Genomic DNA, 24,822 nt, shown 5'->3' on the forward strand with positions numbered 1-24,822 from the left:
GCACTTATTTACTTCGCACTTGTTAGAAACACTTTATTTAACTTTTAAATGAAAAAAAAAATCTGCTAAACAAAAAGTCATAACATCTTTTTTTTCATTAAAATGAAAAATTAAATAAATAAATACAAGTTGTGGAGCAATGGAGTTAGTATCCAAAATGAGCTTGTGCTACTTTGGACTCTTATTAGTTTGTAGTGAGTGGTTACCTGTTTTTTTATTCCCTTATTTTCTTTACATCTTGTTCAAACATTAAAGATTTCCCAAGTGAATCATTTCATTCGTTTCCTTTCCAATATAGTTAGAACCCAAGAGCAACGCAAGTCGCGAATGAAATTTTTTCCAAGTTAGTTAGTAGAGCATCCCTTATCTTTCTGAGTCACGAACGTTTTACGGCTTCTTGTTGTATTCTCTGTACCCTTTTTTTTTATTTTTATTTTACTTTTTTTCGATGTCTCAAGCAACTGGAAACTATAAGGACAAGATCGCCTCTCCATTCTTTTCTGTGTGGATGTTTCTACCATTTTCCATCCCCCTACTCTCTCTCTCTCTCTTTTACCTGTGTTGCTTCTTTAACTCTAGATCCGATACGATTCTGTTCAACCCGCACGAACTTTGTCTCTACTAGTTCGTGGATAAGTAACGAGAATGGAGAACAAGAAAAAACTTGCTTCTAAATGTATTCCCTCGAGCTTATTTAAGCTTTCAGCTATACTCTACATTTAATCTAGAACATATTTTCTTCATTTTTACACAAAAGTTCTCCACTGTAATAATATTAACATTAGCATGATTGCGTTTGTAAAGAAGAAAATTTTTATTGTTTCTTTTCCTGCAAATCGTAGCTTACGTAGGCAGCTTTTTTTTTTCATTTATTATGCTTCGTTGTTTAATTATTACAAGTGTGTCTACATATTAATATTACCAAGTGAATGTAATTATTCAAAATCTCTCGCTGTTAATCCTATTATGATGGTTATGTAAAGAGGTCCACTATAATTAAATCATTGTAACAAAAAAATTATCCAGAAAGAAAAATGTAATTTTATCTAAAATTAAAATTACATCTGTTACAAAAGATGACTATTTTTTTATTTATTATTTATTAAATTAAAAATTATTTAAATCATTCTTTGATTATCATTTACATAGATTGATTATTTCTCTGGCAATAACAAAGAGAATACATTTAACGATTAATTAATTAATTTTAACAATGCAACATAATATAAAATAAATGTTGATTATTGATTTCAATTTGTTTGTTGTTGACTCATTACTCAACATTTCCATTACAATTTTTATTTTAAATATTTTTGTTTTAAATTTCTTGTCATTAAATTAATTGGGAATAAAAAAAAACTAAAAATATAATCAATCAATACTTTTTATCTATTATTCAGGAATTTTTTTATATGCATAAAAGATATATCACTCTAGTAGAGACTCTCACAATTTTTTACAATTTTCATTGCATCCCAACATATCACTTTACATTGGTTTTTCCCATTTCCTTTCAGTTGAAATGTAACTCTTTTATTCATACTTGAGGGATAATTTTCTTTCCATTATTTTTTCTTCACGTAAAAACAAAAAAAAAAAAGAATAATGAATTTCTGTTAGCAACACATGTGGAATAAAATTCTTAAGAAGAATTCAATACATTTTCGGGTTGATACGAATTTCAACTGTCTGTTGATTTGCAGAGTCACTGGTGCAGAAAATTGCTCGGAGACATATCAATAGGAGGAAACAAGTGTACGTGTACAGAAAAGAAAGTATAAGAGAGAGAACAAAAAATGAGAACTCTCATGATGGGAGACCATGAAAAATGGGAAATACTCTGCTAACTAGTCGACCGAGGATGCACCCAACTCGCATTATAGAAGCTTTTACTCCTTCCCTTCGTATTCACCATCATCATGGTGCTTCACTCGTGTGGCAAGATTATAGCAGAGACTGAAATAGTTCGCCTGAGAAATCCTTACATACGGATTAACAAAGTCAGAATGAAAAAATATATACACACGTTTGCTTTTCCACATCGTTTTACCAAACTGACATCCTTGAATTTAAGCCGATTATTTATCATCATTTTTTTCCTTCAGACTTATCTGTGCTACTGCACTGTACTTTAATGTAATCAGATAAAGCTCCAGGAAAATCTTGTAAAAACTACATTTCAAAATTTATCGTCAAAATAATAGTTGAAAAAAATGATACAACTTTTATTATTTATTTCCAACTGTGGAATTCGTCCGGATCTTGGCACTGACTTGGTGAAAATTGAATCGGATTTCGGTAGCGACGGGAGACAGGAAGTGCGTTTATATGAAGTACTAGACGTGAAGTGAGTATTCTAGGTATGATGCCAAACTGGGCAATGAGAAGAGAGAGAATGTGTAGTGTGAGGAGGAGGCAGATGAGATGATGGTTAAGTGTAGGTGTCCTGGCACAGAGAAGCTGAGGGAATCATTCCACAAGCCATGTAGAGTTGGGAATGTGGATAATATCCAACTCTAACTGGCTGGGATGCGAGTAGATCTCACTGGCACACGACTCGTATTACCTACCTCCAACTAGTACGGACGTTCTAAAATGCTGCTCCGGGCACAAAACAGTTCGCTTGGGAAATCTTTATGCGTGGATTAGAGTTCTGGCAACGCAATTGTTTCACTGCTTTCTTGTTTCTGTAACTCTTTCTCCATCTGCTAATTTCAATTTTCTTCTCACTGTCTACTTTTTGCCACTTTTATTGCAAAGTAATACCTTGGAGTAAGTGAAATTAATTCTATCATTAATTTTTTTTTCTTATTTTTGTTTGGAAATTTTTTTTTTCGTCTCAAATATTCGCAAGTTTTTTTCATTATCGTGATACCAAACAGCTGTAAGTAATTAGTTTGAAGTAAGAACTTATTTCAACTATAGAATAAATTTTTTTTTTCCAATAATTTAATAATTTTTTGTAATAGTTGAAATACTAGTATTTTTGTGCTAAAATAAAATCAATTAATTTTCAGTTGACACTATAGTAGTCTACAACTTTTTTGCATTTTTATTGAGAGTCAGACTAGTTTAATTTTCTAACAGCACTTTAATTATAATTAAAATTCCAACATATGAAGAACCGGACTTTTTCTCACTTTGACATCTAATATTGTGAGGTATTTAAAACATTGGGATAGTACAAAAAATAATTACTCATTTTTTAGTGAGATTACATTTTTTATTACACTCTAGAAAAATCTAAATTTCTTTATCAAACTCTTGTTGATAAAACTTTAAGTATTGTTAACTATTATTTAATTGGAAAAAATTGTATTATTTATTCAAAAGTTAATAAAAGAAAAAATATTTCAAAATTATTGTTAAAAGTTGATTTTTCTAATTTGAATAAATTTGATTGAAACTGTAAACAAAGAAGGAGGATAAAAATCTCATATAATTCACTTGTTTCCTGGTTGTCAGAGAAAATAAATGTATTCATTTTAGAAATAGATATCTTTATTCATAATCAATGATACGATGTTTCACTCAACATAGATAAATCTCTCTTCAATCCAATAATGCGAAAATAATGTGAAACTTAGTATAAAGACAACAAAGAAGGTTAAATATTTTCTTACACAAATTTCATAATTCATAATTTCATTTTGTCACAACTCAGCACTTTTTTTTAGATTTTAAATATACACACTTTCGAGGCGAAGACCATTTTTGCGAGCTATCAATCAAACGCGTTACGAATAATGCACCATGCTATTATATGCGGATGATTTATGGTTCAGTTAATCGATGGCCGAGATTGCTCACTAAAAAGTGTCATCAGGACTCTTAAAAATAATGGTGACGATAAAGGATCACTTTAGTACCTTTTCATGTTACTTTTTTTTTTCAAGTCAATCCTTTTTTTCTAAAACGAGTTTTACGATATAAAAAATTTATCACAAGGATTCACAAATAATTCTCTGCGCCAAAACGGATGTTGATACACTTGGAGTAAAGAGAAAAGCTAGGAATAAATACATACACATATATATTCAAAAAGGAGCCTCTGACTACGAGGTGGCAATGAGAAAGCTAAATGTCTGGATATCTTTCCACTCACTTGGCGGGTTGTAAAACCGAAGAAGATTGGAGATATCTCTTTTCTCGTTTTTTCGCAATCATTTCAACGACAAAGTACGACACGGGATGATGAGAAAAAGGTTTAAACTGGCAGACGGACGAGGGTTGTATTATTCAAATTCTCACGAGATTTATTTTATTTAATCGTTTATCTATGAAATTTAATGCGATTCGACTGATGAATTTGATTTGGACATAAAATAGTTCTGACTCTATAATAGTAAATCAAATTGAACATGGTGTATTCAAGCATCTTCTTCTCTTTCTCTTGGTAACAGTAAAAAAATTTAATATCTCAACCAAAGAGTTTCTGTCGATTATTCGATTCTTGATTCAACATCAGCACTCTCGTTGGCCTGTTGAGCCTTCGTCAGCCCTCAACTATTGGAGATTATACCTTACACGAATACATACAGACAGCATTGAACTCGATCGACCTCTTGAAAATCCGTCGCCGAAACTCCAGACCGCATCAATTTTTCAAGCTTTCCCATCTTCTCTTCTCTCATGCCTGACTCGTTTCTCTTCGTTCTAGACTCCTATAATACAACGTATACTCGCCGACTTCTGAATTGCAAGTGGTAAAAAATGGCTGCCGATCGAAGCACTCTACAATATATGAATTCGCACTTGTACGTTGTTTTATTTATATTTTATTTTCATTTTTATATATTTTCCGTGCGAGACTTAAACCAAAATAAATATCATCAATAATTGAACGATTTTTTTTACACGTTCATACTTGGATTTCGCCATTCTCAATTGCTAACACGTTTTATCTCATTTTTCAGTATCTTCGCTACCTCGTACGTAACTCTTAACACATTTACATTACCTACAGGATTTTTACCTTCGAGATTCATTCGTATTCTTGGTGGAAACATGACTTTACGATAATTCGATGTCCTCCCACCGAAACACGAGGTCAGACTCTGTTGTACGCGTGCGCTTCGAGTACGTGACTTCCGACACGTTGTGGAAAGATGCGTCTGCTTCGAAATTGTCCACCAGACTTTTAGAAATATAATTAATATAAATTAGTGAGTAACTTCTCGGATAAAACTTTATTAAAATAGCTTTGAATTTATTAAATATAACCACTAAACTCTCAACACTTCATTTGTGAATTCTTTTTTCATTTATTTAAGCAATTTGTAAGTGCAAATACTTATTATCGTATTAATTGTATAAGATTAATTATTGTTCATTAAATAATATTGAACATAAAGTGACTAATATTTGTAGAATAGAATAACGAAATAATACATACATAATTTAATTGCTTCAATTATTTAAAAATAAATTGAAATTTTTACTGCGAAAATGTGAATGTAATTCGTTGAAAAAAAATACAATGTAGATTGGAATTTTCATTCATTTTTTAACTGAAAATAATGAAAATTTATTATTGCTGAATTTTTTAGATAAAAACGGTGTTTCATGGTATAATAAAAAAACTCTTAAAAGATAATAACCTCGGTAATAAACTTCTAAATTTTATAGATTGTTACTTTATGATTAAATATTATTGAAATGTCCAGTGAATGTACAAAGTATGAATTGAAAAATGTTCATTTCACTGACCCGTGAAAAAAAAACCTCTCGAATAATTGGGTATTCAAAAAGAAAATGATTTATCAATGAGACTATTAGTTAAAAAAAAAAAAAAAGGTAATTTTATTTTAATTTTGCAGCAACACTGTTAAGAGCATTCATGCATAAATTTACGAGTGAATAATTAATTGGCCATTGTTAATTCAAAGATAGAATATTATCAAAAAAATCGAATTACATTTGAAACTGAATTTCAAGGATCGAATAAAAAATGTATTACTGAATTTAAAAAATTAATGAATACTGCAACTGCACATTATGGCCAAGTTTTAAAAGTATTAAAAATGATTAACAAATTCAATTGTTTTTTTATGAAGTTTTAATAAAATGATAAATATTAAAAGGTTGATTATATTTAATTAATAATATATATATACGTATATCATGAATATATATATCATGAAAGTACAGTGAAAATTCATGAGGACATAAATAAACTTGATGAAAATAGTATTTAAGCCATCAAATGCTTGGAGTTTATTTTAAGAGTTAGTTTATCTCGAGAGCATGTGCTATTACTTCATAACAATGTAAATTTTATGTAGATGATTCATCAAGAGTGTAAGAAGTCATAAAAGAAGATGTAAACTTAAATCAAAAGTCTATGATGGACAACAACCCGTAAAGAGTTTTCTGAATGTTCAATTCTCGAGCTTATGGCCGAAGTCTAGTCGTAGAAAATTCTTTACGCTCCACAGCGCTGTAAGGCTCAATATCCTGTACACACTTGTGCTTTCTACCAAGCACTTCGCAAGCTTCGTGACCTTTACGATCTTTCCATTCGACTTGTTTGCTCTCGTTGACTCGTAATTTTATGACTCTAGATGTACATTTTCTCTAGCCCTTAAATGCTGTTATATTTATCTCATTTTAACTTTGTTTTCCCTCTTTTTTATTATCCTCCTAATAATATATACTGTGTTTCACTTACATTTATACTTTTCAAATTTTTTACTGCTGATTACATTGATTTTTATATTTTTTTAATTACACAACTTTATTTGATTACAATTATTTTATTTGTACTTTAACATAAAAAATTACATTAAAATAATTGTGTAGTAAAAAATTTATGTAATAAACAGAAAAATTATTGATATTAGATGTTAAAAAAATTTAATGCTTTGGTTATATTTGACCAGAACCAATATTTTTTTGTAATTTTTAATTTTTGTTTTGAATTCTTGTGAATAGGGTGGTCTACTTTGATCTAAGAGCGACAAATCAAAAATTTCCTGCTCTAACAAAAACAAACATTTTTTCTTTTTTCTTACCGTTGGCTTTTCTCGAATAAATTTTTTAATAAACTCTCCAATAAAAACCATCGTAAATTTTACAACTTAGTACATTTATTTAAGAGTAATTTTTTTCTTTTCTTACAAAAAATTTCTGGTATGCTGAAACTGCTTAATTTGGCGAATCTAATGTAAGGAAATTTCATTCAGGTATCGACATCATTGTAAATCAGAATTATTTTCATTGTCACTGCAATTGTGATTATTTTTCTGTTTGAACTCAGTACTTCTCATTGAAAGAAAATAAGACGAAAATTCGCAAAAGGTGGATACTTTAGAAAAAGAACAAAAAATATTCCAAGACAAAGAGATGAAAAGAAACTAATCTTGAATTGAAATTTTTTTTTTATTTTACTTCGAATAAATCCTCAAAGTTTTTTTTTTTTTATAATTATTTTCTATCAATGCATATTGTTCTTTCCCATGTATATTTCATTCGAATTATTCTAAACAAAGCCAGGACCTGATTAAACTTGCCATAGCCCTAGGATAAACCTAAAATACTGAAAATTTCTCGAGTACTGAACATATAGTTATTGTTATAACAGTAAGAGCTTAGTTGATTCAGCACAACTCCCAAATACACTTTAACTAAAACATTCCCTAATTTGGCTTAACCACTTCTTAACTTGCAAAGAGATTTTTATTTTATAGTTTATATTTCAAACGAGTGTTTATCTCTAATTCATGGCTATATTCAATGGGGGTACAAAAAAAATACAGGTGATTCAAGAGATAAAGTAAATAATGAAATGATAAAAGGTTGAAATAAACAAAAACAACAATTTTTAACTTTATTTTTAAATACACTGCAGGCTTTCTACATTTACTAATTTGCTCTCTCGTTCCAGTTAGTAAAAACGAGTTTTATTATCCATGAAGTTTATCATCTCTTCCTACATAGTGTAGATCCGTAACTGAGAAAAAAACTTTAAAACTCTGCCAAACAAAACTGACGACATATAATAAATTTCAAAAAATTTTATAGATGTCCATTTGGAATGAAAAAAAGTTCATGGAATGTAAAAGAATGAATTCAACGAACCACTTATATGAAATACTCGAGGTTTATGAGAAAAACGATGTAATGTTTAGAGCTATTTCTCTAGTTTTTTTTTTCCAGCGAGATTTTAAAAATTAGCAATATAAATCATGCCGTGCAATAAAAATATTTATTTGAGTTTTTAAAAATTTTCTTGTCATGTATCTAAGCCTTTGGACTATTATGTACTTATTTAGGAATAAAAATAAATCTTCTTTAAAGTGATTAGTGTTCCAGTAAACTTGATTAATTAAAATTAATTATTTGGACAAATACATTTTTAGGCTCAATTTCATATTTTTGAGAATTATTTTTATTTAATTTTATTTTTTCTCAGTAGAAAAAATTAAAATTAATTTAAAACCAACTGCTCTACCAGACTGTCCATAAAAACGAGTTTAATCCAAAAAAGCTATTTTTCTTGTGACGATGTTATGCTTTGTATACCTAGGGGATGTAAAAAAAAATTAATCGATTCAGTAAAAATATTGAATATTGAAATACATAACATAAGATTTCATTTCGAGCGAAATGACTGCACGTCCCAGATGGGTTGTTTAGAAAATCATAAATTTGTAGGTCTTGACACTTGCAGTAGATATCAAAAGTAATGGATAAAAAAAGGTTAGCAGGCTATCAGGAAACTTTTGTTATATGACCAACGTGTGGTTTGTCTGCACATATGTTTCATCTCTGGCAGTACCTACTCTCAATCACACAGTAGCCCCTGCACATGGAAGGAGACCACAGTGTGTGCTTGTATGTATCTCTGGTAGTTTGGAAACATTAACGAGTGGTGTGTACGAGCAGAAGAGTGGTTTTAGCACACAATCAAGTGTGTGGACGATCGCACCGGGTGTTTGAACAAACTCGATTAAAATATGGTGCTAGAGGTCTAGAGGGGGTGACGTGGAAGGAATGCATATGTGTGATGATGAATTCTATATTTGAGTTACTATGTATTGTTTCATAGTTTCCATACCTGTCGTTATCGTGGCTTGGCCCAAACGAGTAACCAACAAAACTGGTTAGAATGAAACAGGATTCATCCAAGTGCTAGTATGTGAACTGCAATAGTAATAGCCCAAACAAGTGATCCAACCATTCACTCAGAACCGTACATTCAATAATTGTGGAAAGAGAATATCAACGATGAGAGTAGCAAACCTTGGTATCTAGCAAGGATGCTCATTAGTCAGTTACGCTACACATGCTTGTTATGTGCGTTGATGCGTTGTACTGATGATACGTCATGGAGATATAACGTATCCAATGCTCGATAGATCAATAAGCACGTTGTGGTTCTTCGGATGACTCTCTCATTCCACTGTTTAAATACCAACTCTTGTTTTGTTACAAAGTTTATTCCTCTGTAATACACCAATGCATTTCACCAAATTTTCATCACTGGAAATTTGAATAAAAGCTATGTCAAATTATATTTACTCGTGTGTCCAATGAAAATAACCACAATTGACAGAGAAAAAATATTCGAAGCATCAGAATAAAAGATTCGATTATTTCACTGTTGATGTGGTTAACAGCAAGGTATCATTGTATTCAAGAGTTGTACAGTGGAAATTTTAGAAATGTCAATATGGTGGATAGATCAAGATATCAAGTGATTTTTTTGAATTTTATAGTGAAAAATATGAATACATCGATTTAATAGGTAACCCTAAGGAGAAATAAATTTGAACAGCTTGGAAAGGATTCAGCTAAAGTTATATTATATTGTTAAAGGTGGTAACATGTTGGGAAAAAGAAATACATGCAAGTACCAAGCACTTTAAATGTATTATTGAGAATATTGATTTTTATTTAGTGAAGTTGGTACTAATAAAAAAGAAAAAAAAAGAACAAGTGGATATAGTTTTACTGCTAAATATTTTGGCAAAGCAAGAATTCTCAGTAACTTTTAGATCAATATTCTCAAAAATGCTTTCTAAAACTCAGTTAAATTTGTTTACAAAGGCTCAACAGTAAATGCTAAAATTCTTTATAATTTTTTATTTACTGATGTTTAATGGTAATTTTACAACAGTTACATATTTACTTTAAGAATGCAATATTTATTTATTCAAAACTATTTACTTGGAAAAAATTATTATTTTTCTAAAAAAAAGCAATCTCTCTCAACAAATATAATTATATTTACAATGTGTATTAACTGCTAATGATAAATTTGAACTTGGTAATAAATTACGTATCATCAAATTGTATTTGATAAAATGAAATTAATCATCAGCTATTCAGAAATCAAACACTAGAATTTGCAACACAATATTCATACTGCAAGGTTGAGTTAAAACTACACGTGGATGAATATTATCTAGAATAAATTGAAAAATATGAGATTACCAGAAGGGTCGTCACAGAGTCAGCGTGATGCACATGGTATATTCTCGTTAGCAACCACTCTAAAGCGGGCCCGTAGGTCCACCCTTGAGAGTCGAGGGTGGCTTGGACGCCCTGCAAGATTTACGAGGTGCGGACGTGCAACTGAGAGAGACTCGAAAAGACTGCACACGTGCGAGCTTTGTGTTGTTGTTACTCTTCTCTATGCCTAGTAATTTTCCTCTTTTTTTGCCATTCACTATTTCCATTTTTCCTCCTTTTAATATATTTTCCTTTTCCCCTCTTACTTTGCGCGTTGTCAGACGTAGCTTTTTTTGTCTTTGTTTATGCTTCAGTAGTCGTGAGAAATATTTTACATTTCCCGACGACGAATGAGAGACCTCTTAATCGAAAATGCAAAGCTTTAGGTAGAGCTCAGAGGTACGACGCGATTTAGCTTTGAAATGAACGACATGCATCCTTCTTACATTATTCACGCATCAATTGAGGTTTCGTTCTTAGTCTTAACCTTTATCTTGCTTTTCCCTCTTGCGAAATAAATTTAACGTGCATATAACCATATGTAGATGCTCAACGCGTGTAATGCGCATGCATCTATTTATTATACAAAGCGTTGCGGTCGCGGTTATCGTGGCTGTACGCTTCTGCATTCTCGCTGCCTGTACTTGGTCACCAACCAGCTCGTAGAAGTTAATTTTCCGCTCATACGAAGGCTACTACAACAGTCCTGAATTGGTCTTCAAATGAGGTCTTATGAATTTTTTATTTTTTAATTGTTCACGTGCTACATAATCCAATGACTCTGTTGATTGAATTGTAAATTTTGATTTTAATTTATTTTTGAAAATTTCTTGGTTTTAATTATTTATTAGGAAATTATCTTCATCAGAGAATGCATATACATACTGAATTTGCATTGTAAGGAGTCATTAATGATTGCTATTAATATTCACATATTTTAAGATGAATTAATATTTGAATAACATTTTCCCATCATGAAAATGACTCTCAGTCAAAGAACTTATAAGTAGATAGATAACTTAGATAAATATAAATAAAATATTTTAAATCTTTTCGACATCTTAGAAAATTAATTCTATGTAAAGATTTATTTACAGTTTGATGAATTTCCTAGACTTAAACAAATTATTAGAATATTGTATTGATTATGAAAAAGAGAAACATTTTACTGAAATACTTTAGACAAATAGCTATTTGGTGTAATGGAATGTATTGGTGTTAAAATTGCTCAAAACTGTCCTAAAACTACCTTAAAACTTGTAAACGTTGAAAAAAAAACATGCGTGGTTATTTTCAAATTATTTAAATAATTTTGTATTCTTTATTATCTAACATTCAATTTCAGTTAACAACTTTTCCGTTTATTTGATTTAAAACTATTCTAACCTGTCATTTATACACTGTTATACTTCTCTTTACATCGTATTTTCTTCAATCTAAAGGGAGCAACACTTGAAATAATGATTTCACTCATGCACAGATTTTCAGATAAAAAAAACTTGTATAGCAAAAATAATTCTTTTCATAAACCTAATAAATTTAATTAAAAAATTGAAAAAAATTTTATTTTTAATAAACCTTAAGTGCATAATATGAAAAATAATATAACATGACGTAAATTTTTCAGGTTTAACATTCAAAATTATTCAAATAACCTTTCCGTCGTAAATCTGTGATATGAAAATTATGCAAAATTGATTGGCACAAAATTGGTACAGATATTTCCTGAAAACCACACAATGTCCACAAAAATTTGTACGTACAATGTAATTTATTAATGGAATATATTTAAATGATTCAATCAAATTATGAGATTTATTATTCATTTCCGATGAATAAAATAGTGATAGCATAGATGTTAAGTTCGATTAGCTGAACGCTTTCTAGCGTATTTTATCTGGTAGTAAATATTAATCTAGCTAGAAATGGAATTCTCGTTGGTCGAATGGGTGAGACCATCAGATGAGCTTTTAACGCGCTTATATGGAGAACCGAGGATGATATCTATTCTAGTTTAATCGTGAAAACTATTTGGGGAAAAAATCGAAGAAAGGGGAGAAGGAAAATAGAAAAAAAAAAAATCTGTAGTTGGCTCTCGCATAATAGAACATATGATTCGTAGGTATGTGATAAAGGATAGAAAAGAGGTACCATAATCGCATTAACGAGATTGAACGAGCGAACAATTCTATCGAGATGAAGAAAAAGCTTTGTAACCGCACTTGAACGTCTTACTCTTGCACTATATTCTATTCTTATAATTTTTTCTTCGTACTTTTTTCTCTATCTGTCATGGACGATTATAATGCCAGACGGTCGTAGGTTTATCGCAATCCCAGGAAGAGCTAAGCGAGATAATTCGCTGTGAATTACGTTAAGCTTCTAGAAAGACAATCATATTTTCGAGGATCATGTAGTCATAAATGTTCCGTTATTTTTCACTTTTCTTGTTAAGGAAAAACTTGTTATCATAATTAAATTTTTTGTCCGAAAAAATGTAACAATTTTTTATTTATATTTTTTTAATTTACTTGAGTATTTGTTCATTGGGCAGAAGAATTTTTCTTTCATATGATAGATATTTTATTTGCTTTGATTTAGTAATAATATTCAATTTATTCCAACCGTAAATTTTTATTCCACTCTACATTACAAATGCATCACATTCATTGGGTTTAATGAAATATTTTTCTACTTAAAAATAATCACATAATTTTTTCATGAAATTGATTACATAAATCGATGGAAATTACTTGAAAAAATTTTGATTTTGAAATAGAAAAACATTAGAGTAATGACAAATATTTAATTTGCTTCATTTTCATTAGTTAAAAAGGAAAGGATGAAATAATTCACTATTCTAATTAATTTTTTTTTTCTAAAAGCACAAAAGAGGTTGGAACAATGATTCAGAGAAATTAAAAAGTACTAGTTCATGGTCTATAATAGAACTGGGTAAATTACAAGAACGTTTGATTATTTCTACTGAAGCGAGTATCGTATCTGGCATCCCTGTCAAGCTGCCGTCATCTCCACATTTCATGATGACGGTTGGAAAATCAACTCACCCTTGAATCTCTTGGCACAGTCTTTGGGCTTTCTGTTGAAACGCGTCGTTGCGCGTGTCTCTAACCCCTCGTCTGTGCTTATGCACCCTCATCACTGAATCCATAGTAAGGTCGAGGGTGGTGTGCAAAACGTACGGGTGCACAAGCAGGGTGAGAAGCCTAAAAAGGATCCCGGAGAGACAGTAGACACCGAGAGATAGACAAGGAATGAAGGAAAATGTCGGACAGAACGCGAACGGAAGACATAATGGACCTAGGGGTTGTGAATTTCGTGCTCTTTCTCCGTCGCCCTCAAAAGCCGTACACGATTTCGATATTTCTCGCCTACACAATACCTCTCATTTGCATTTTCCTGCAAAGGCTATTGCAGACCACTGTAGAGGACGCGAATGAAGAGAAAGAGAAGACCTTGCTTTTGGAGAGGTACAAATTGCGAAAATTATGGAGATTTCAGTGCTAGCTAACGACTACCTCAACGAATTGTTGAAATTTCAAGTGGCCAAAAGTGCATTCGTGAAAAAAAATATTCTTGCTGCATGCAATGCAGCCAACATGAATCAGATAATTTTCTATCTTTTCTATTTTTTGTCTGTTCAGCCTACTACTTTTTTGCACTTATTATGCTTGATTTCATGCTGATAACACTGAATATTCAATCACCAAGGAACGATTTTATTTTTAAAGCTCTAGATCATTAACATGATTTAAAGCCCGAAATCATCAACAATAATTTCAAGTTACTGAATATTTTAGGGAAATAACATTTTTAAATAATATTTCACTATGCATATAAATATAACCATATATATTTTCAGTTGGAAGATAATTGTTTTTTTTTAATATTTAATACTCATTTTAAAATACTTCTGGAAATTTAATTTAAATATTTACATTAATTCATTAAATATTAATGGAATGTATTCTTGAACAATAAAAAAAATTATAATACAACACATTATCTGAAAACCTTTTAAAATAACAAAATGATGAATATAAAGTTTTTAATTGAAATAAATATTTAATAATTAAGTATCTATGAGGATATTTATAAATATTTTTATTTCAATAAATTTAAAAATTTTCCTGTTACTATAGAGAATTTTTTTTATTTTTCATCATATTTGGATTCTCACGCAATCAGAATAATTTATCTTCAACCTCCCTGGCGAGACTCCCGAAGCGTATTCCGAAACGAACTATATCCCATAACAAAGAGATTATTTTTATTGTCTGGTGAATGAATGTTTCTCTCCTTCATACATATATGGACTAACAGAGTTCCACATATCATTTTTCATTGCTAACTTCTTCTATCCTGTCCAGAATGCCTCGAATCACTTTGTTCATTTTCCTCAAGTGCTCACACCCAATAACAAATTATTCCAAATGTAGTACATTTTAAATTTCATCTAAATTCTATTTAGTTGCAAATGTTAGTCACGCCTAATTATATCAGATGACTTCACAAAGAATATCTAGTAAGCTTTGATGCATTTTTAAAAAATTCCCATATCTTTATTTGGTATGCCGCTTGTTGTTACCATACTAGACGACTCTATGTGTCTCTCATCCTGTTTTGGGTGTACATCTCTAGAGACTTATACGCAATACCGTGTATATTCTCTCAACAACATATGGACACGCTCTGAAGTATTGAATATTCAATGAGAGAGTACTGAGGAGAATGAGTAAAATACAAAAAATATCTTTTTTTAAACTTTTTAGTTTATACATTTTATCTCGGTTTCAAAAAACTGAATATTCTTTCTAAAAGAAAAATTCTATAATTACACTTTATATATTTCCTTTATAAAGCATTTTTATTCTTTACAAGAATTATTGTCATTGAAACATTCGCTAACTATGTAGATTTGAAAAATGAGATAAAATAATTTTTTTTATTGCACTGCATCTGCATTATTTGAGATAACTTTTTTTTTTTTACTATTAAGCAAGATTAAGTCACAAAGGGGAACAGGTCATTGTGCTGCCTAAGGGGTGACACCTGCCAATAAATTCACACAAATGTAACCCTCAATTCACGTCAATCATTCGTGGATTTATACAGATTTTACTACATTTTTTTGCATATAAAAGTGATGTGTCATTCGAATATTTTTCATTGATTTAACTTTATTTTTTGAAATTATAATAGCTCATATGTTTACAGTTCGTTCTGAGTATCAGAGTGAAATTCAGCTTTAAATGAATTTTAAAATCAATTCAACTATCAACTATTTTTTTTATTTATCCTTGTCATGGCAATATTTTAAGTTATTTAAAAAATGATTCCAAACATTTTCATCAATCTATTTACAAAATTTCAAAATTTTTTCTAGATAGATTAAAAAGTATTTTCAACATTCTATCAATTTTTAAACATTTCTAGGTAATCCAATGGATTTTGGATTAATTTAATTTCTCTACAACTAATTCAATTATTTAAAAATTCCCAATATTTTTCAAATTTAAAATAAAAAGGTAAAATATATGTTTTTTACACTGAATAAAATTAAAATCAATTAAACACAGATATTTAAAGGTGCAAAATATTAAATAATTAATCCTCAAAACCTGTCTTCATTTGATTGATTCAAAGCATTATTACATCATAAGTCAATCAATAATTTCCACTAATAGAAATTTCTCTAGAAACATTTCACAATAATCAGCAATTGATTATGATTGATAATGAACTCAATAATTTAATAAGTTCCTATATAAATTTTATCAGCTAAAGTTATTGATTTTTTCTTCACACATTAACAGTTATACACACTTATTTTGAGACAGAATGTTGGACATATGATAATTTAAATATCCCTTGAACAGATAATTAAATTTTTTCTAGATATCTTTTTTCGCCAGAAAAGCGTGAACATAATTCAATGAATTTTTTTACATTAATTAGTGAAGTTCAATTCCACTAAAAAATTTCTATAATTGACAACCATCACAAAGAGTAGTGCATTAAGGCGAGGAGAAAAAGGAGGAGTTGGTGGATTGGACATACGCGAAAACCAAGTCCGTCGCTCTAATGGGCGACATGGCACTGGCGCAGCTGTGGCCGCAAGTGTGATAAATGGTTACGGGGGATGCAAACCTATATATATATCTATATATATATACATATACAGATATATATGTATAACTCTCTGGCGACGCTAAGCCGCGTCGTAGCGTTCTATCAGGGCGCCTAGTCAACCTCGATGTCTGATATTCATTGCAGATCATTCCTATACATCTATATTCTCTATAGGTATATATTAATACATACGTTTATTGGTCATTAGTCATCTCACACGAGTAACGTTTATTCGGATAATAAGTGAGCTTAACCGATCGCAAATGTCAAACGTTTAATCTATACGTGATTTCACAAAAGCTCTATTTTATTTGCTCTTTTACTCGTTGTCTAGCTTTATGATTTTATCAGGGAGAAGAATCGACGTTGGTGTTTGCTGGAAATTGATACTTTATGAAATTTTCTAGACATGCAATGTTCTCTGGGTCTTCAATTACTTTTATTCAATATCATCATTCAGAATAGTATGAAAAACGTCGTAACTTCTTGGAGTGGCTGGCATCAATGCACATGTATAAAGTGATTGTTACGACACTGATAATGAATATAACTATTGAATTTATTTTTAATTATTCTGAAGAGAAATATTGTAAATCTTCGAAGAGGTTTTTTCAACAATAAAAGAAATAAATATATTTTTATAACTTTAATCAAGAAAAGTGCAATTAAACTTTTATATATTTTTTTTTTAGATGTTCTAGGGAAAATATATCACTTGACTTCATGTAAACGAGAAATAATTAATGTCTATAAATTTATTTGCTCTTGTAGACTTGATATTTTATTTTTAGTCAAGAGAAATAGAAAATTCGTCGAAATGTAGTTATTTTATGAATACTTCTAAAAAAAGATTTTTAAATTATAATAATGAATAATAATAGGTACACGGTAAAATTATTACATGAAAAATTACAATGGATTTTTAGTACTAGTGAACTATTTCTAAAGTTTCCGTAAATTTGATGAAATACAATTTAAAAAATTCTTTGGTCATTATTAAATTCTGAAATTATTAAATCACTTCATAGTAAAATTTCATTTAAATCTGCAGAAAAAATATCCGTATAGATAAAATTAAGTTCCAGGTCATATTAATATAAATTTAAATATTTTGTAATACAATTATAAAATTGCCATTTATATTTCCAGTACTGTTAATTCGATTTAACTTAGTGGAATTCCGGTTCTTTTAAAAAAGAAAGAAAAATTAAAACTCAACATTTCTCACACACATCTCTTCAACCACTTGTTCACTAAATAATAAATGAGATATTTTAAATTTACATGAAATTTGAAATTGATAGGAAATAAAATCCATTGTCAGTAACTCGAGCTTATCAAGTACAATAGACCCGAATCTCGGTATTTAACGAGATTATTTAATAAATTAATTAATTCAATAAGCAAAATTTATGCAGCTTCAATTATTAAAATGGTTTCCAGTAAATCCATTAAACTAATCATATATTAAAATATTATATTTTTCAAAAGAATCTTTTTTTTATCCCAACTGTAAGTATGATAAGCAATAAAAAAAGTATTGAATGTAATACAGCTTCGGAAACAATTCAAGAAGTTTATGGAAAATATTGAGAAACTTTATAAGTACAGCAAACGATAAATAGAAATGAAAATATATTACAGAATTATCAGGAAATATGACAGGAACGAGGGGTTTGTTGTTGGAACTCTAGTTTTTCTTTTCTCTCTTTTTCCAAGTCTGCAACTTGGCCTATAAAATAAAGGAATGATAATAAAGGTGTACGTATGTACATTTCACATATGTACATTTGAACGGGACAGACATTAGGTTCTGTCGGTCGGATTCCACGAGAAGTGGCCACTCCTACCCTCTAGAAAAGCTCTCATTTTACTATACCCACACCAAGTACCAAGCTAGATCACATGTCTTTCCTCTTTTCTCACTCTATCTGTGCTCCCTCTCACATCGTCTGTTCTCGTTTCCGCTTTGCCATTCCCGTTCATGTATACACCACTGAATGTTATCTGCCTATTCCCTTCAACAATTCGCTCTCCGTTCCTCTTTTCCACTCTACCCCTATCACTTCTACTCGAAGGAACGCGTAGAAGAGACTAGTAAATGCTACGAATTCCACGACTTCCAGAGGCTAAAGCGCAAGCATGAGAAAAGAGTCAGAGAAACGTATGCATCAAGCAATGTCTTTCCACATCTCACATGTATAGAAAATAGATAGGGGAAGAAGAATGTTACGCTGAGATACTAATGACGATACATTTCATGACAGCTACCGTAAGACAATGCTTTGTTTTAATGCCGATAAATCTGTGGTATATATAGAGCTCAAGGGGCTTTGGAATACATTACAAAGAGATGTTGATTTTTATTTTAAGATATCTGATGGGTTCGAAAAATATCCAGACAAATAAATGTGTTTTGGAGTAAATATTACTCCAAATAACGTTTACTCCAAAACATGAAATATCTATAAACCATACATGATGAAGTCGCATTGGCTAATTAATTCATCTGTGCTAATTACTTGGAAATGTTTATTTTTATTAAATTAAACAAATACTTGATACATACACACAAAGAGTGTTACATAAAATCTATGGGAAAAAAGGTTTAAAAAAAGTTAGTGATTTAAATTTCTTATTGCCAAGAGAGTTTAATTTTTATATTATTCTATTGATAATTTATATTACTGGTAAACGAGTGATTGATATGATATTCAATAATAATTATAAATAATTACATATTGAATTTTTTGTTATCATTATAATTAATCTTTAATAATATTTACGTTAGTTATACTAATATACATGAATTTTATAGAAAAATTTCCCATTTATTTAACATTAATTTGAATGCTTTAAAATCCATTTCAAATTCAGTCTGTTGAAAGAACAATTACTCTTCATTCAATGAATAGCGCAAGTAATGAATGAAAAAAAATTTTTTTAAATTCACTATGTTTAAATGAAATTCCCTATAAAGTCAATATTTATATTTGCGCAATAAAAAAAATGTATTTTAAAATGAATAAATTTTTTATCTATCATTTATAATTTAATTTTCTTTTATGTAAAATGATTGCAACAAAACAAAATTGTCAGCAAGAATAGTTAATTTTAATATATAATAAATGAATATTGAAAATGAAAATAATCAAATTAAAAAAAAATTAATTTTGTTAATAAAACCTTTTTGTAATATTTTTCCCATTTTTAGCAACAATAATACATCCTTTATTATTCAATAGTTCCAATGGTCCCGTCAATTTAATGTCAAAATGTTAAACTTGTTTGGTTTCAACAGAAAAAAGTTTAATTTTCATAAATACGAAAATAAAAAATAAATTATCAAATATTTCATAAAAAATACAACTCCTAATTAGATGAAAAAAATCGAATAATTTAAAGTACAAAGCTTTCAATGAATTTAATTATAAACTTTCAGAGTAAAATTCCTTTCTTAACGTGATAAATCCTAATTCTTTCAAAGAAAAAATAAACTGATAAATTCTAATAAAAATCATTTCCATTTTACCCAATTAAACAATTTACAAAATTTCTCTTGAAATCGTCATCCCACTATCAATTAAACAACATCATAATAGAAAACTTTTTATAGAGTCACGTATTAAAACGACAATTTAATGTGTAAATTTCATGCATGTTACTTTCTCATAAAGCGTTAATAATCAGGTGAGCGGACACAATTAAATCTAATAAAAAAAATCAATAATTCATGTTTGTTAGGCATGACTTTTTAAAACAATAATAAATGTATAAAAATTGATGACGATTGTAATCTTTACTCCGGATATTTTAAAGTCATTGAACTCGCTGAACCATTATTTATATTACAGTTGATATTTTTATTATATTCCTCTCAACGCTTGTGTGGGTTAAAGATGGTTGGTCGACCCGGACACTCGAGTTTGTGTATCGAGGTCGACGTGCCGGTCGCCACGTGGTGTCGTTCATGTGTGGGAGCGATATCAAAACCAAAGTATACCACTCTTTGGTTGCTAGGAATCCTCTTTGCTATTTTAATACGCAGAGTAGGTAAACAGATTTATCCAGAATCCATGATAAAGCATCAGGAGAAAAAATATATTGAGACATGTGCATAAATAGATTTGAGAATAAATAATTTCCAATCGATAGGAGGCGTACAAGACATGTGTATGTTTTAAATAGCTGTGAGACTTGGAGAAAGAATAAAAATAAAATTCAATTGGTAGAATAAATTAGGATAGAATGAGAAACATCAATAAAATGTAAAAGGTCAATGACCTCATTATTTATATCACGTGGACGAACGAAATGCATTAGTTACTTCTTCATCTGTCGTATAAAGAAAAAAGTAATGTTTAAAAGTATCGAAGAACACTCCTGCATGTAAGACCTTTAATAAATATTTTAAATGTCACTTTGTTCAATTGACTTTACTTGTAAGTGGGTCCCTTCAATGAGGAAATAGAAAAAGTCTCGAAGCAATACAGCACGCGATTAAGAAGAGACAAGAGTTGAGGCAGGTCGGGACGATGAATCGCACTACTAGACTACTTTACAGTGAGAAACGGCAAAGTACGATACTTGGGCTCTACTTAGTCGCCTGCCACGTTTCTTTCTCGTGACGTAATGCCTTCGAGGGACCGCATCGCGCCTGCTGAACGCACTACGGACACTAGGATTGTGTGAGGGAATACAAACAGTATCAAGAGACTTCTCAGAACTTGGTTTCTCTCAATTCGTTGACCCGTATTTTTCTCCTTTGATCCACACTCAATCGAGTTGATATATTGTATTGTTAGTAATACACTTTATTTCTTAAGCTCTATTACATTGTATATCAAATGTTAATATTTATTTTCATCATTTATTTGTCAATCACTCCAAAACATTCTTCGCTATTTCAATGTCGATAAATGTTTTTCCAAAGAATTCATTTCCTAGAATTCGCTCGACTCTAATAATTTCAAGAAATTCTACACGAGTTAGTTTTATTGTTTTTGTTTAATAAAAATACTAAATAATATAAAATAAATGATAGCATGCAGAACATGTTTGTCGAAAAAACTTACCAGAAAGATCCAGAAAAATTTTATCCAAATAAAAAGTTGACGAAAAAAAAATTCTTGATCACTTGAAAGTTGTTCAAAGTAGTTAAAAACTTTTCATTAAACTAAAAGTTTCATTATTGAAATAAATTCACAGTGAAAAACATTAAAAGTACAACAGTTTGACAGCTGATAGTGTCCACGAGACGAGAGTATAATGAGAAGAACTAACATAGACGAGACCAACTATTCGCCACGAAGTTTCGCGGCAGACTGAAGCGTCAGTGCGACATACAAACCCCCCTTAGCAATGCGAGGCAACACAGTGTGGTGATGCGCGCCGGCACGCTGCTAAATGCTGCAAGCAGCGTGGCAGCCGGATGCGTGGGTAGCTCCGCCGCGCAGACGTTTCCCCTTCTACACTCTTCTTAGCAAGTAATTCTGGAAATTAAATAATTCATACGATTATCAAGTATAGAAAAATAAACCGGTAAAAGTAAGTAAGTGTAAAACTGCATTTTGATCAACAGTTCGACTTAGGTTATTAATAATAGTATGTATATTTCATATTTAATTTAATTCAGAGACAGCTAGGAACTTGAATGATGGATAAAAAATAAAAACAAAAGCATAAAATAATAATAAAAAATCAGAGGATATAAAGTTTCTTTGAGATGAGGGAGAAGAAGAGTATTTCACGAGAGGTTATACATCATGTCAGACTCCACATAATAAAATTCAAAACCCGGTGAATCCCAAGAGGAATGATGTTACTATACACTAGGACACATGACGACAGTTGAAATTGATTCGAGCTGTCATTGATACGACAAAGAGTGAGATGAATTCTTGAGGATGTTTCAAGAGACTTTTAGTTGGGTTGCTATATTTTTACTCTTTATATCCAGCCACCCATCATTGCTTGGTGGAGACTTATTCAGAAGTGTGTCATCATTTATTCTCTCATTTTAGTAAACTTTATTTTTCGTTCGCGGAGTTATGAGATTTAGATTTGATGGCTCTATTATCGTTAAATTTTTATGCTACTTGTTGAGAAAGAGATAATGGAAAGATTTCATGTAGGAAGTTTTTACAAATATCTTTGAAGATGATTTTTTATGATAAGTATGTTTTGATAAATTTTTTTATCGCAAATGTTCTTTGGGGTTTAAAAATAAATCAATATTTCATTGTTTTTACGTGTGAATTTTTCTACTATTTCATTTTTTTATTCATACTCCATTGAACGAGTTCATGAAACTAAAAATTTCACACTCAATTAGTTCTTTTTTGCTCTGGAAAAATTTATTATTAGGTTTTTAATCGGACAATGAAGTATAGAAGCACCTAAATTTAATAGCTATCAACTTGACTCTGTTATATATGTCTTAATCTATTTTCAAGACTCAGCCTAATTCGTTATTTAATACACACAAAAAACTAAATGCTATCACAAAAAGTTGATGCATCACAACGAGAAGAGCTTTCAACTAAAAATAACATTCTAATTTGTTTTTGTTTTTAAATAAGTAATAATAAAGATTTGCAACTAATAAATGATAATTTTTGGCTTGAAAATGTTTTTTTTTTTAACAAATAAAACAGAACTTGATGAATCGAAAGAATACATCGACAACAATAAAACAACCAATTTATTTACTTCCAGGACTTTGATCATAACAGATGAATGTTCAGACGAATTTTTTTTCTCATTTTTCATATGAAAAAAAGAAAAATGAAAAATTTAATACCGAAAAATTTACAAGTTTCTAAAGAAAAGTGTTAGTCTATGGAAGACATTTTCAGTTTCCTTTGGGGGAAGCCTATAAAAAAACGTCATACTCTACACTAGGAAGTTTGCCCAGTCGGAAAGTTTTATCGTTTTTTTCGTAGCTCGATAAGTCCGCGGTATGCGATCGCTTCTTTTCTTCCTTCAGTTTCCTTCCGTTTTCTCTTTTTCTTCTTCTTCCTATTCTTCTTTGACTTTTCACCCTTTTTCAAGGTTATTTCTCGGGGCACTTCTGATCCAAAGTAAAACTGACAACAGAAGATGAGATGTGTGACGCATATTTAGCGCTTACTATCGAGATGAAAGCCAGCCTGAGCTCATAAACAATGAATCGAGAGTAGGTAGAGATGGCTTGAGGGATGATGAAACTGACGGGAGATTAGCCGCGACGTCATGCGTTGTTGCTGATGCGAATTCTGGCGCCGCCGGGTTAACGTTCCCCTAGTGCCTCGTCTGACTTCGTTCGGCCAGTGTCGATGGAAAATTGCAATTCAACAAAGCCCGTTTTCTCATAAAATATCATATCGAGGACGTGATAAAGAAAATATTACAGAAAGACGTATGGAAGATGATGTTGAATAAATTATATTCTTCGTGACGGTCGATCTATTTACTTTTTCAGGATATTGCAACAATGTTGTTATATTTATCGACACCGTAAAAAATTCTTGGAAAAATATTTCATCAATTTTATTATTTTTTTTTTTTTTTTTTTTTTTTGATAAATGAAAAAATAATATTGTAAATTGATAAATAGCGGAGTGAATCTATATTTTTTTAATGTTTTTTTTCGATAAAATATTGTTGAGTATATTTTTTAAAATATTTTTTCTCGAGAAGAGTTTTATTTTTCTTTTAAATTAATTGCTAACTGTACCATTGATAATTATATCGTAGAATAGAAAGTTATGATATATTGAATTGTGAACATTGCAGTTTATTATTTAAAAATTTTTTTCAAATGAAAAATCGCAATGAATTGTTTTTAGATGTAAACTTTTTGATAGTTTATTGGAGAAATTGGAATTTTTTTTAGTAAAAATTTTTTGTATGACAATTTTTTTTGTCTAAGCAAAAAATGTCTATTGAATGTAAAAAAAATTGTATGCAATAGTAGTGATAGATCGAATGATCTTGATAGAAAAATATTTCAATCAATTGTAATTCCGTTAAATTTTCTTTAGAACAAAATTAATTTCAAACCCAATGATTAAATAAACATAGGGATGAAAATTTTTTTTGTTCTTCAAAATAAATCTTTCTGACAGCAACCAAAAAAGCCTCTTAACTCTTTTTTTTCCATCAAACGCTTTTTGATAGAATCATTATCAAACATAATGCCGGAAGGCTCTATTAAGTCTCATGTCCCCCAAT

At 30.1% G+C, this 24,822-nt stretch overlaps 1 protein-coding gene across 6 annotated transcripts in view; it reads right to left on the minus strand.

Moving 5' to 3' along the window:
- The window catches only part of PH4alphaEFB (prolyl 4-hydroxylase subunit alpha-1), a 122,844-nt gene that overhangs the window by 49,551 nt on the left and 48,471 nt on the right, over positions 1-24,822 (minus strand). For 2 of the 6 annotated variants that reach the window (XM_035082419.1, XM_035082416.1), the window contains exon 2: positions 21,684-22,100. The exons of the other annotated variants lie outside the window; for them this stretch is intronic. The gene's annotated coding sequence lies outside the window, so the exon portion shown is untranslated. The remainder of the gene's footprint in view (positions 1-21,683; positions 22,101-24,822) is intronic. 6 annotated transcript variants of the gene reach the window in all.

This window comes from Chelonus insularis, unplaced genomic scaffold (assembly GCF_013357705.1).
Source record: "Chelonus insularis isolate UGA/USDA-ARS -01 unplaced genomic scaffold, ASM1335770v1 contig_346_pilon, whole genome shotgun sequence".
Taxonomy (NCBI): Eukaryota; Metazoa; Arthropoda; class Insecta; order Hymenoptera; family Braconidae; genus Chelonus; species Chelonus insularis.